This window comes from Eumetopias jubatus, unplaced genomic scaffold, assembly GCF_037043125.1.
Source record: "Eumetopias jubatus isolate StellerSeaLion01/CBP00866 unplaced genomic scaffold, mEumJub1_p1.0 scaffold_4, whole genome shotgun sequence".
NCBI classification, from domain to species: Eukaryota; Metazoa; Chordata; class Mammalia; order Carnivora; family Otariidae; genus Eumetopias; species Eumetopias jubatus.
The window spans coordinates 29368227-29380626 of record NW_028274810.1 but is presented as its reverse complement, the minus strand read 5'-3'; the positions used below and the strand labels follow the sequence as shown (position 1 = coordinate 29380626).

Sequence of the window (12400 nt, the reverse complement as noted above, 5' to 3'; positions counted from 1 at the left end):
CCTGACCTCAACCTTCCATTGTTACAAACACAAAACTATAAAAAAAAAAAAAAAAAAGGATATATCCGCATACACAATTTTTTCCTGGCAGCAGCAAGAGTATGTACTAAAATACCAGTTTCCCTATGTTTCAATCTAGTCTGAAAAAAGCACAAATTCAGAACAAGTACCTCCTAAAATATATCATATATTACATGAATTTTTTATTTAGTATATACAATATATAAAGCATTATGTCAAGAAGTATGTTAAAGGGTGGCTCAGTTGGTTGCTCAGTCGATTAAGCGTCCGACTCTTTTTATTTCAGCTCAGATCATGGTCTCAGAGTTGTGAAGTTGAGCCCTGTGTGGGTTCCACACTGGGCATGGAACCTGCTTAATATTCTCTCTCTCCCTCTGCCTCTCCCCCCACCTGCTCATGTGCTCTCTCACCCTCTCTCTTAAAAAAAAAAAGTGTGGGGCGCCTGGGTGGCTAAGTTGTTAAGCGTCTGCCTTCGGCTCAGGTCATGATCCCAGGGTCCTGGGATCGAGCCCCACATCGGGCTCCCTGCTCAGCGGGAAGCCTGCTTCTCCCTCTCCCACTCCCCCTGCTTGTGTTCCTGCTCTCGCTGTCTCTCTCTGTCAAATAAATAAATAAAATCTTTAAAAAAAAAAAGCGTGTTAAGCGCTGTCACTGCATACCCAATGTGAAATAAAAATGAATTACCACTATTCTGAAAAATCCTAAAATGGCAATAAGAATCTTCAACATAATTCTCCAAATGGGTTAAACAGTACACAGATCACAGCAAAGTCCTAAAAATTCTACTTTAATTCTAGTCATGTTAATTAATTTAATTACATTGATACTAATAAAAGAAGAGTGATCAAATTATGAGGGGGAAATACATGTTAATCAAAACTGGATAGAAGAATACATATGAAAAATCAGGAAATCCTGGCACAATGGTAAGTATCAATGAAATAATTTTTTAAAAGGTCCTCAGCATCTCAGCAAGGTAAAAGTACCAGGTTCTATTTACAAGATACATGTGGCCTCCACAAATTACTTAAGCTCCTCAAAAGTTATTTAAGCTCTTTTTCCTTGTCAGGAACTTGAAAAAAGGTTGAAGTGAATGTTATCTCCAATGCTTTCCTGTTGTAACATTCTAGAGTCAAAAGAGAAAATTGATACAAGATTATATAAGCAGATTTTTTTTAAGATTTTATTTATTTATTTGAGAGAATGAGATAGAGATAGAGAGCATGAGAGGGGGGAGGGTAAGAGGGAGAAGCAGATTCCCCACTGAGCAGGGAGCCCGATGCAGGACTCGATCCCGGGACTCCAGGTTCGTGACCTGAGCCAAAGGCAGTCGCCTAACCAACTGAGCCACCCAGGCGCCCCATAAGCAGATTTTTTTTTATGCAGTAGTTTCAATAACAGAAAAAAATCCCAAAATGTTACACTTAGAAAACTAAGGTCTTACTCCCTGAAACTCATATGCTAGGCTAGAGAAACAATCAGAAGTTTTGGGGACAAACCAAAACAATGAGAGTATATTAGCAAGACTAAATTTACATAGTTACACAATAACCTTAGACTTTCAGAAGATGCCAAAGAAGCATGTAGGATTTTTTAAAAAACTGATAATACTGAATAAAAGAGTTTTTTAAATGTGATAATATTGAATAAAACTAAAATATATTTTTTGTGTTTTTTTTAAGATTTTATTTTATTTTATTTCAGAGAGAGTGAGAGAGAGAGAGCACGAGAGGGGGGAAGTGGGAGAGGGAGAAGCAGACTCCCCCACTGAGCAGGGAGCCCGATGTGGGGCTTGATCCCAGGACTCTGGGATCATGACCTGAGCTGAAGGCAGACGCTTAACGACTGAGCCACCCAGGCGTCCCAAAACTAAAATATTATAAACTTAACTACTATGCATAGCCACACCTCTCTAGGTCTCTCTCCCCTGCCATAAGCAAGTGGATCTTCAGCTTAATCAAGTCAGAAGACCTTAGGCCTCAGGCTCTTTGAATTATCATGAATTCAGGCAATCTCTCTCTTCCTCCCAGTTTTGGCTCTCAACTTTCAAACATGCTGCTCTGTCATATTTAAAAATCTCACTGGATCTTATTTAACCCTCTAAGTATCCCTGGTCTCACAGCATCCTGCCACCCCTCATAACTAAGCAACTGGAAAGATGTGTTTATCTTTTCATTCTTCCCTTTCTCACCTCCCACTTTTTCACTGCAATGTGGCTTCTATCCTATCATTTTAGTGAAACCACACTTATCAAGGGTAGCTCACCAAGAGCCTCTTTGTTTATCTCTCTACAACATGTGACGCAGTATAATACTCTATCCTTTTATTTATTGTGATTTTTCTGATTAGAAAATACATGTTAAGAATTGAAATATCACAGAAAAAAATTAAAAGTTTAAATACTCTAATCCTACTCTCAAAGACTGCCTGTTAGCAGTACAGTCTTATCTCCATCAAGATTTCTTTTTTTTTTTTTTAAGTTTTATTTATTTATTTATTTGACAGAGAGAGAGAGAGCACAAGCAGGAGGAGCGGCAGGCAGAGGGAGAGGGAGAAGCAGGCTCCCTGATGTGGGGCTCAATACCAGGACCCTGGGATCATGACCTGAGCCAAAGGCAGATGCTTAACAACTGAGCCACCCAGGTGCCCCACAAGATTTCTTTTCTAAAAAAAAAAAATCTATACATACACTAACATTTAAGAATATATGTATTTTTTAACTTATAAATTAGATCATACTATATATATTTTTGAGAATTTTTTTAATGCACCTTGATCTTCTGTCGTTAGTATTATTTAGTAGCTTGATTAATGGCCTCCTAGAGAGCTCTTCATCATAATACCCAGAACCTATGAATGCTACCTTAAATGGCAAAAGAGGCTTGGCAGATTAAGTCAAGGATTTTGTGATGAGGAGGTTATCCGGATTATCTGGGTTTGGCACATCTGAAGATGCTAAACTGTTGGCTTAGAAGATGGAGGGAGGAGCGACAAAATGCATGCAGGAAATACAAGGAATGCAATTCCAACAGCTGGAAAAACCAAGAAAACAGATTCTACCCTTATAAACAGCTCTGCCAATACCTTGACTTTAGCCCAGTAAAACATTTCAGACTTCTGGCCTCCATAACCATAAGAGACTAAATTTTTGTTTTAAGCTGCTAAGTCTGTTAATTCATTATAGCAACAATAGGAAATATATCATATACACACATCATATTACATTAGCTGTGTAACTTTCTATCATAAGAATGTACCATATTTTATTTAGCAATCCTTTACTGATGGCTACTTGGGTTGTTTTCAACTTTTTATTATTATATACTAGGTGCCATGACTACCCCTAAACACATCTTTCTACATTTCTGTTTCTCCAAGGAGTTATTCCATAGAGTATACCTACTAGATCAAGAAATGTGAAATTTCAGCATGCCTGGCTGGCTCATTCGGTAGAACGAGCAGTTCTTGATCTCGGGGTTGTAAGTTCGAGCCCCACATTGGGTGTAAAGTTTACTTGAAAAAGAAAAAAAAAACAAAAAAAAAACAAAAGAACTGTGGGATGCCTGGGTGGCTCAGTGGGTTAAGCATCTGACTCTTGATTTTGGCTCAGGCGGAAATCACGATCAAGCCCTCTATCTCTGCACTGGGCGTGGAGCCTGCTTGGGATTCCCTCCCTCCCACACCCCCTTACCACCCACCTTGGCCCCCCACCCCCACCGTGCGTGGGCGAACATGCGCTCACTCTCTCAAGAAAATAAAGTGATATTTTATTATTTCTTATTTCCAATCTTGTGTGTGTGTGTGTATATATATATATATATGCCTCCAAAAAGGCTCTACTTATTTTTACTCACAGTAACAACATTCAAGCCCTTCTCTCCTTCTTCAAAGTTCTCAACTTCTGTTAAATCAGTTTCCTGATTTATATTTCCTTCTCTAGTGGCTACTCCTTCTGTTCTTTTGCAGACTCCTCTTCATCAGCTCATTTCTCTAATGTCAATGGCTCCCAAAGTTCTCATTCCAGCCTGGCTCTCTCCTCACTACACACACTTTCCAGAGCTATCTCATCTACTTCCTTTTACCCCTAATTACTACTTACAAACAAAACAGAATTATTACCCTCTTTTCCCTCCAAAATCTACTCTTCAACTGTGTTCCCTCTATTAATGACTGCCACATCAATATTTAGCAGCCTATGACAGATACATATCCTCACCCCACATACCATAGCTCTACAATCCCTAAGACTTTCTCCTTCCCTATCAATTTCTTGAAACAGGAATACATCAATTTTCAACTATATTACTTTACTGTGTGTTTTCCCTATCTTAAGTCCTGTGCCCCACTGTACCAGAATAATCTTTCTGAAACTCAATTCTGATTTGTCACTTAACTAGACCTTTCACAGACTGCTTATTGGACTGTAGAATGGTATAACCACTTGGGAAAATTGTATGGCAATGTCTTCTAAAGTTAAACATACATGTGCCCCATGACCCAGGAATTTCACCCCTAGTTATTTATCCAAGAGAAATGAAAATGTATGTCTATAAAGAGACCAGTAATCAAGCATTCATGACAGCTTTATTCATAATAGCCAAATGGGAGAATGGATAAACTGTGTTATAGGTATACAATGGATTACACACCAACTAAAAAGAACTATCAGTATGTGCAAAAACTGTTAAATCAGTTAAATCAAACTGTTAAAACAGCTGAATTTCAGAAACATTATGTTGGACAAAAGAAGCCAAATTTCAGAAACATTATGTTGGACAAAAGAATACACACTAATTTATTCTATTTTTATGTGAAGTTCAAGAACAAGGAAAACTTATCTGTGGTAAAAAAAATAACAGAACAACAGGAACTAAAAGAACCCTGAGGGATGGGGGGGGAGGGAGAGAGATTCACAAAGGCATACACATTTATCAAAACTCAGTGCATTGTATAGTTAAGTTCTATGCATTTCACTATATATAAATTTACCCCCAAAACTTTTTTTTGAGATTTTATTTATTTGACAGAGAGAGACACACAGCGAGAGAGGGAACACAAGCAGGGGGAGTGGGAGAGGGAGAAGCAGGCTTCCCACTCTCCAGGGAGCCCAATGCAGGGCTTGATCCAATCCCAGGACCCTGGGATCATGACCCAAGCTGAAGGCAGACACTTAATGACTGAGCCACCCAGGCGCCCCTGAAGTAGGTTTTAAATCTTGATATTTGCTTTAAAAGTTTTTGGGGTGGGGTGCCTACTTCACTCAGCATTTTCCCTTACTAGTTAAAAAAGCCTCAAGATTTAAGACAAATTAATCACTTAATTACCCCCCCTTTTTTTTTACAAAATTATCACCTCATTCAGAAGCAATATATCAACTGTGCCTTCCCCTAGTTTGTAAATTTTGTGAGAGCAAGGATTTTATCTATGTAGAATAGATCACCATTATCTTTCTAATACCTATCGTTATGTTTGACACACAGGAGATGCTAAGTATATGTTATCTTTGGTGGTTCTTAATGACTTATGGATAATTTTATTTTTTTTAAAGATTTTATTTATTTATTTGAGAGAGAGAATGAGAGAGAGAGAGAGCATGAGAGGGGGGAGGGTCAGAGGGAGAAGCAGAGTCCCTGCTGAGCAGGGAGCCCGATGCGGGACTCGATCCCGGGACTCCAGGATCATGACCTGAGCCGAAGGCAGTCACTTAACCAACTGAGCCACCCAGGCGCCCGACTTATGGATAATTTTATAACTTCTTTAAAATTCTAGATCACTTACTGATTCATTTTTCCAATCTTGTATGTTACATGTAAATGTACTATCATGCTTGACAACCTTTATAAACCTTGCTCATCTGACACTAGAAAAGAAGCTTCTCCACAGTTTCAAAAAAGCAGTAGTCTTTAACTTTGTGCTCATCTCTTACATGTATTCCAGATAAATATTCAAAGGCATTAGACTTCTCATGGGCTTATTCCCTTAAATTCATTTTCAATTTACTTAAAGCTCTATCTTCTCACCACCATGTCTTCTAAACTATCCTGATTTCTGGTATACTTGAAGATAAATTTTTCTTCTTTCTCTCGTGTATCTCATTTAAACATATTATACAATTGTTCATTAAAGCTTTACTTTTATCCAGTATCTATTAACATTACTACCATAATTTATGAGAATGCTGGATTCATTTCTGACATAATAAAAGATCTGTACCAGGCCAAAAAGGACAGCTATTAATCATTTAAACATCAACTCAGTTAGACAAAATCCCCATCTTCACTTTTACATCAGTGCTTGCACTTTCCTATAAAAAACAAAGAGCAATGATTGATAATAAAGCCAGGTCTGTTCCTATCTCTCATCAAGGTCCCTTCGAACACAAGAACCATCAGTTCCTCAAGGAGAGAGCCCTAATCATGAACCCACAAGACAATGAAGACCCAGATAATAGCCAATTTGACCAGCTTTAGGGAACACTTTTCAGAGTACAACTGTGAGGGTTGAATTAGTACAAAGAACAATTAACAAGCACTAAACCCACATTATCTTTCGTCACTTAGAGGATAAACAGCAAACAGCACAGGCAGGGGAAAGCTCTTCAAGTACAGATACAATTAAAACAAGAGCTGGAAATGGCAACAAATAAACACCAGGCAATCTGAAATAATGAGAAATGGGATGATCCTTTCTGGGCAAACACATATGTCAACAGGTTCTATCTACAAAACATTAATAAACCTCCATGTTTCCAAGAGGAAGGACTAGCAAACCACCAAGATAGATAGTAATAACTGCCAATGTTATCTTTTATTTATATTTTAATTTTATACGCAAACAAAAGGAAAATAATTGGTAGAGGAGCAGAAAGGCCACTGAGAATTGTCGGCAGTGTTAAGCAGACTTTTATATTTCACAAAACTTGTCAAAAATTAATTTGAAGGGCAAAATGGGCTGGCAGCTTTTTATGTTGTCAAATAAGGACATTACAGAAAACAACAAACAAAAAAACCCATAATGTTCGTATGAAAAAGGACATTTTAGCACAGAAAAGGATGGATATAACTTAAAGGTAAGTACTTTAAACTGTATAAATTTAGCCTAAGAGAAAACAAAGAGATTTAAAAGATATAACCCACCAAGGAGGAGACAACAGTGAGCAGCAGATGCCAACACATTTTTGTATAAAGGAAAGCAGATGATGGACTTCCAGGTTAAGTTGGCAGACTGAACACACACAACTAATTTTCCTCCCTCCCCAAAACTCTACTAAAACAAGGATAAAGAAAATGTTGTGTTCTGTTTTTAGCTCATAAACCACAAGGACAGGAGAAAGGAGGAAGAGATGACAGCAATAAAATTTTGGAAGCTGAAAAGAAGATGGAGGAGTGGTAACTGACTTTGTAAAAACAGCCAAATTACAAACCAGCAGTGCTGGCAACTTCGAACAAGCCCAATTTATACCATACAATCCTCAAAAAGCTCAGGGATGCCAGAACAAAGAGGGGGAGGGGAGACTAAAGCAAGAAAGGATCAGGTGAAAGCTGTGAACAGTTAGAAACCTGGACCCCATTCCTCCTCCACGCTACTGAGTGGCCCACCCTCAATGCAGCAGCTGATTGGAGATTTATTCTCTCAAGAGGATAAACCATACATGGTAGAAGACACAGGTATCACAACAAAAAGAGGCAAATTATGTGACCTTATATACTAAATGTTGTACCGCTCGTTATTCAGCCCTCTTTCTTGAGTTCTCAGATCACGGGCAACCAAACTTCTATTCTCCAAGCACAAAACTGGAAGAGACTCTCTGGGAAATCCGCCCAGACCAAAACGAAAAAAGAGACACTGGAATAGCTTCAAACAGTCCACCTGAACCAATGGCTTCAATCTTGGCCACACAAGGGAATCACCTGGACGACTTTAGAAAATACTGATGTTAATCTATGGGGATAGAAATCAGAATAGTGGTTGCCTCTGGGCAGGGAGTGGGGAAGACAGAACAAAGGATATAAAGGAATTTTCTAAGGTTTTCACAATAGTCTGTATCCTGTGTTGGTGACACGGGAGTATACATGACAAAAATCAAACTACACTTAAAATGTGTGTATCTTACCGTATGCAATTGACAAGCAGAATCTGAAATTTATACAGAAATGCTAAGAGCCACGAACTGCCCAGTATTAAAAAACAAAGTTGGAGGTCTTAAACTATCACATATCAAGGCTTATTATACAGTTACATTAATTAATACAGTGATACTGGTGCAAGGATAACAAACAGACCAATAAAACAGAATAGAGTATCCAGAAACAGATACACACTTAAACAGTCACCCGATTTATGAGAAAGTGCCACACAGTGCAAAGGGACAAGTATGGTATTTTTAAAAAATGATGCTGGGTCAAAAAGATATCCACCTGGTTAAAAGTGAATCTTGACCCTTACAATCCATCTGAAATTTACTGTAAATTTTGCACCTTAACTGTGAAAAGTAGAGGCGCCTGGGTGGCTCAGTCGTTAAGCATCTGCCTTGGGCTCAGGTCATGATCCCAGGGTCCTGGGATTGAGCCCCGTATCAGGCTCCCTGCTCTGCGGGAAGCCTGTTTCTCCCTCTCCCACTCCCCCTGCTTGTGTTCCTTCTCTCGCTGTGTCTCTCTCTGTCAAATAAATAAATAAAATCTTTAAAAAAAAAAAAAAGTGAGAAGTAAAATAAAATAAAACTTCTGAAAGATAACATAGGAAAATATCTTCATATTCCTAGACTAGGCAAGATTTCTTAAATAGGGCACAGAAAGCAGTACTCATAAAGAAAAATAGTAAATATATTTCACTAAAATCAACAATGTCCATCTGTCAAAAAAACACCATTAAAAGAGTGAAAGACAGAATGGAATAAGATAAATTATGTACAGTTTATAGATAGGTGTGTGTGTGTGTGTGTGTGTGTGTGTGTGTATACCTCCCAGAAAGGACTCATATCCAAAAAATTATAAATAAAAAAATAAGACTCACACATCTCACAAAAGACATATAAATGCCCTATAAAAGATAAAACCACAACCATCAGGAAAATGCAAAATAAAATTACACTAATATATTACAGCACCTCTACCAGAATAGCAAAAATGTTTCCAACTGACAAGCATCAGCAAGAATGTGGGGTAACTGAATTACCATTCCCTGCTAATTAGCACAACCACTTCAGGAAAATGTTCAACAGTATCTAATACTAAAGTTTTATTATTCACATACTGTACAAACCAACAATTCCACTCCTAGGTATAAACCCCAAAGAAGAAATGTTCTGTTTCTTGATCTGTGATGGTATACTTAGTAAAAATTCTTTACCTGCACTCTTAGGATTGTGCACTTTTTCTGTATATTATACTGCAATAAGTTTTCTAAGTTTCCTTGACACAAAGTTCTCAGAGACCTTAAGTCTAACATTTTAGAACAGAGAAGGAATTTCAGGTTACTTCAAGAAAGTTTACTAATAAAATTTAAAAACAAAAAACAAAAAACTCTACTAACACGTATCAGTCCAGAACAAAGGTAAGTTTCTCTTGAACTTCAAGAAGCACTGGATTTCTTTCGGCGAAGAAAGGAGTTTATCATTCTACACTGTAAACCAAAGAAAAGATATCTTTGCAAGAAAATGCTGCTTTTCAAAGTCACCTCTAACAGCGATGGATAGGAGAAAAGCAAAGGAAACCATTGCAAAAGTTTTGGTCAACTCTTCGGTGAAAGGATGACAACTGGCTTGATCTAAGACGCCCAAAAAACAGACAGACACAAAGAAATCACGGCAATTCTAAAGCAAACATCAACATCACAACCCAATCTACCGGAAATTCTGCGGTTAGTTTGAGGCTTGCCCCGCTAATCATAAGGTGATTCAGTGATGGTTACAAACGCTCTCCAAGGGCATCCTTGGGAGTCACCTAGCACACCTGGCTAGCCCATCACCTGCCTGGGGACTCTGCCTTGCGCAGAATCCCGGAGGCCAAATCAAGACGTCAACTTTGCAAGTAAAGGGAGCGGGCGGTCTCACTCCATCAGGACAACCAGAGAGAACGGACTTCTGGCCTCGAGGGCGGGGGTGAAAGGTCAGTAATCCCACAGGATTTGTGAGGAAGCACCCCCGAAGCTGCCCGGTCCCTCCACCTCCCTGGGACTCCACTGGAAGACCCGCTGGCGAGTTTCCTCCCCAGCGCCCACGGGAGGAGGGTCCCGGGCCGCCGCGGCCTCAGGGAACTTAGGCCCCGGCGGGGCCGGGCACGCCCGCCCCGCTGGTGCCGCAAGTTTGGTGGCGGCCCCACTCGCCGCGCCTCGGCCCCGTCGTGCGCCCCGCAGAACCCGGGCTCGCGGCCGGTCCGGCCTCCGGGCCCGCCCGGCCTGGCGCGGCGCCCCTCACCTTGGAAACGTTGGGTGGACTCCGCCGTAAACATTAACTTCCCATCCAGCCGGCAGCCTCGCCGCCGCGTCTCAGCGCCTCGGCCCCGCTCCGGCTTCGCGGGCCGCCTTCCCCGCCCTCTCTCGAGCGCCGCTCTAGCTCGAGAGCTCGGAGCCGCCACCGACCCTCACCCACCCTTCCGGGCGCCGCCGCTGCTTTAACTACCCGACCCCTACCCTGCCCGCCCGCTGGCTCCTCCAGGGTCCGGCCGGCCGCGTCAGGAAAGCCCAAGGCGCAGGCGCGGCAGGGCCTTAAAGAAACCGGCCGCCTCTACCGCATAATGGGTTAGAGCAGGTTAGGGGCCGGGCGGCCGGTCGAGAAAAGGAGAAGCCGAAGGGATTGGGCCGTGGGGAACGGGGGCGGGGAAATCCCGCTCCCTCCTCCGCCTCTCTTTCAAAGCGCCGGCCCTCGGCCTTACGAATTGCAGACTTCCCCAGTATCTTGGGCCGCCCTTTGCATGTAAGAGCTGTTCAGGACACACCCCCTCAGGGGCCCGAGAAGACCCCCAGCTTGGAGCTGCTGGCCTTGCGCCACCGCATCGCCCACGCGACTCTCAGGTCGCGGGAACGCGGCGCCGACGCGCAGGCTTCCGAAAGGCCCTGCGAGCTCCCCGAGAGGTGACCTAGGTCACTCTCAAAAACAATAATCAATGTGCAAATAGCACTTGTGATTGCAAATCCCTCTACCTTCAGTCGTCTTGACGCACTGGGTTTATGCAGAGTCCGGCAGGGGGCAGAGCATGGGCACAAATATATGAAGTCCAGCCAGGCAACCATCCAAAGTCAACGAAGAAATTCTTAGAAGTACTTAGTTTGGGACAGAAACTATCTACTAATTCTGATCCAACCCCAAGAAAAACGAGCAAGAAAAATAATAAAGGCAATATAAATTACTTTCATTACACATTTATAAATTACAAAATGACTAATTATCAGCACAAAAAACTCCAAAATTGTTTGCCTAGAAATTAGATAGCCCCTGGTTATTTTCTGATATAAATTTGCAATCTCCAGAAGGGATTCCACTGTAGTAAGCATTTCAGAAAAAGAAAAACTCTCCATTTTTTTAAAACAGGCTCAGGAAATACTAAAATATAGGAAGTAGAGCCATGCCCTCCACCCAGCTAAAAACTTTGAAACCTTGAAATTTTATGAGGCAAAATTTTTCATAACTTTTAGATCATGCTATTATTTAAAGTTAATTTCAATCAACAATTTTATTGAAACAATCCATTTTGTATAGGAAAGTTAAGAGACGCCTTGAAAATCTACTTTTCCCTCCTATATTACATCTATCAGCAAATCCTGTTGATTTTACCTCTGAAATTTTCCTTGAATCTGTTCTCTTATATCTCCTCCATCACCACTCTAGCCCAAGCTACCTGGGTGAGGGTGAAGGAGTGCCTAACCTACTCTTCTAAATGGCTTACCCATATGCACCCTAGCTCTTCTCTCATCTCTTCTCCACACAGAAGGCTATGTGACCTCCTCACTTCCCAGGTAAACCATTCTAATAGCTTCCCATTCTCTTAGACAAAACCCTTAACTAACCAAGCCCTGCAGGTCAGGTGCCTTGCCCATCTCTTCTCACTGCTCAGACTACTGCTGTCTCTTCCATCCTGCTCTGTTCCAGCCACACTGGCCTCATCCAATCCCTCAAAACTTCCTCCCTCCACAGAGCTTGTGTATATGCTTTGCTCAGTGTCTAGAAAGCTTTTCCAGCCTTCATCCTTCTGACCTCAGTCGGCTCTTGTCTCTACCTCTGAGAAGCACCTTCTGACCTCCTCACTTTGGTCCCTTCCTATCACACGGTGCTGAAACTGTAGTTTTATGATTATTTTGTGGAATTTTTATTCCTCCCCTCCACCACTGGACTATTATTACATCCATAAGTCCAGGAGCTTGGTGTTCTTTGGATCATGGTTGT

At 41.1% G+C, this 12400-nt stretch overlaps 1 protein-coding gene across 5 annotated transcripts in view; it reads right to left on the bottom strand.

Moving 5' to 3' along the window:
* Positions 1-10676, bottom strand: part of EVI5 (ecotropic viral integration site 5) — a 197265-nt gene extending 186589 nt beyond the window's left edge. For 2 of the 5 annotated variants that reach the window (XM_028087639.2, XM_028087638.2), the window contains exon 1: positions 10436-10676. The gene's annotated coding sequence lies outside the window, so the exon portion shown is untranslated. The remainder of the gene's footprint in view (positions 1-10435) is intronic. The other 3 variants (XM_028087637.2, XM_028087636.2, XM_028087640.2) reach the window with 2 other exon arrangements.
* Between the last annotated feature and the right edge of the window lie 1724 nt (positions 10677-12400).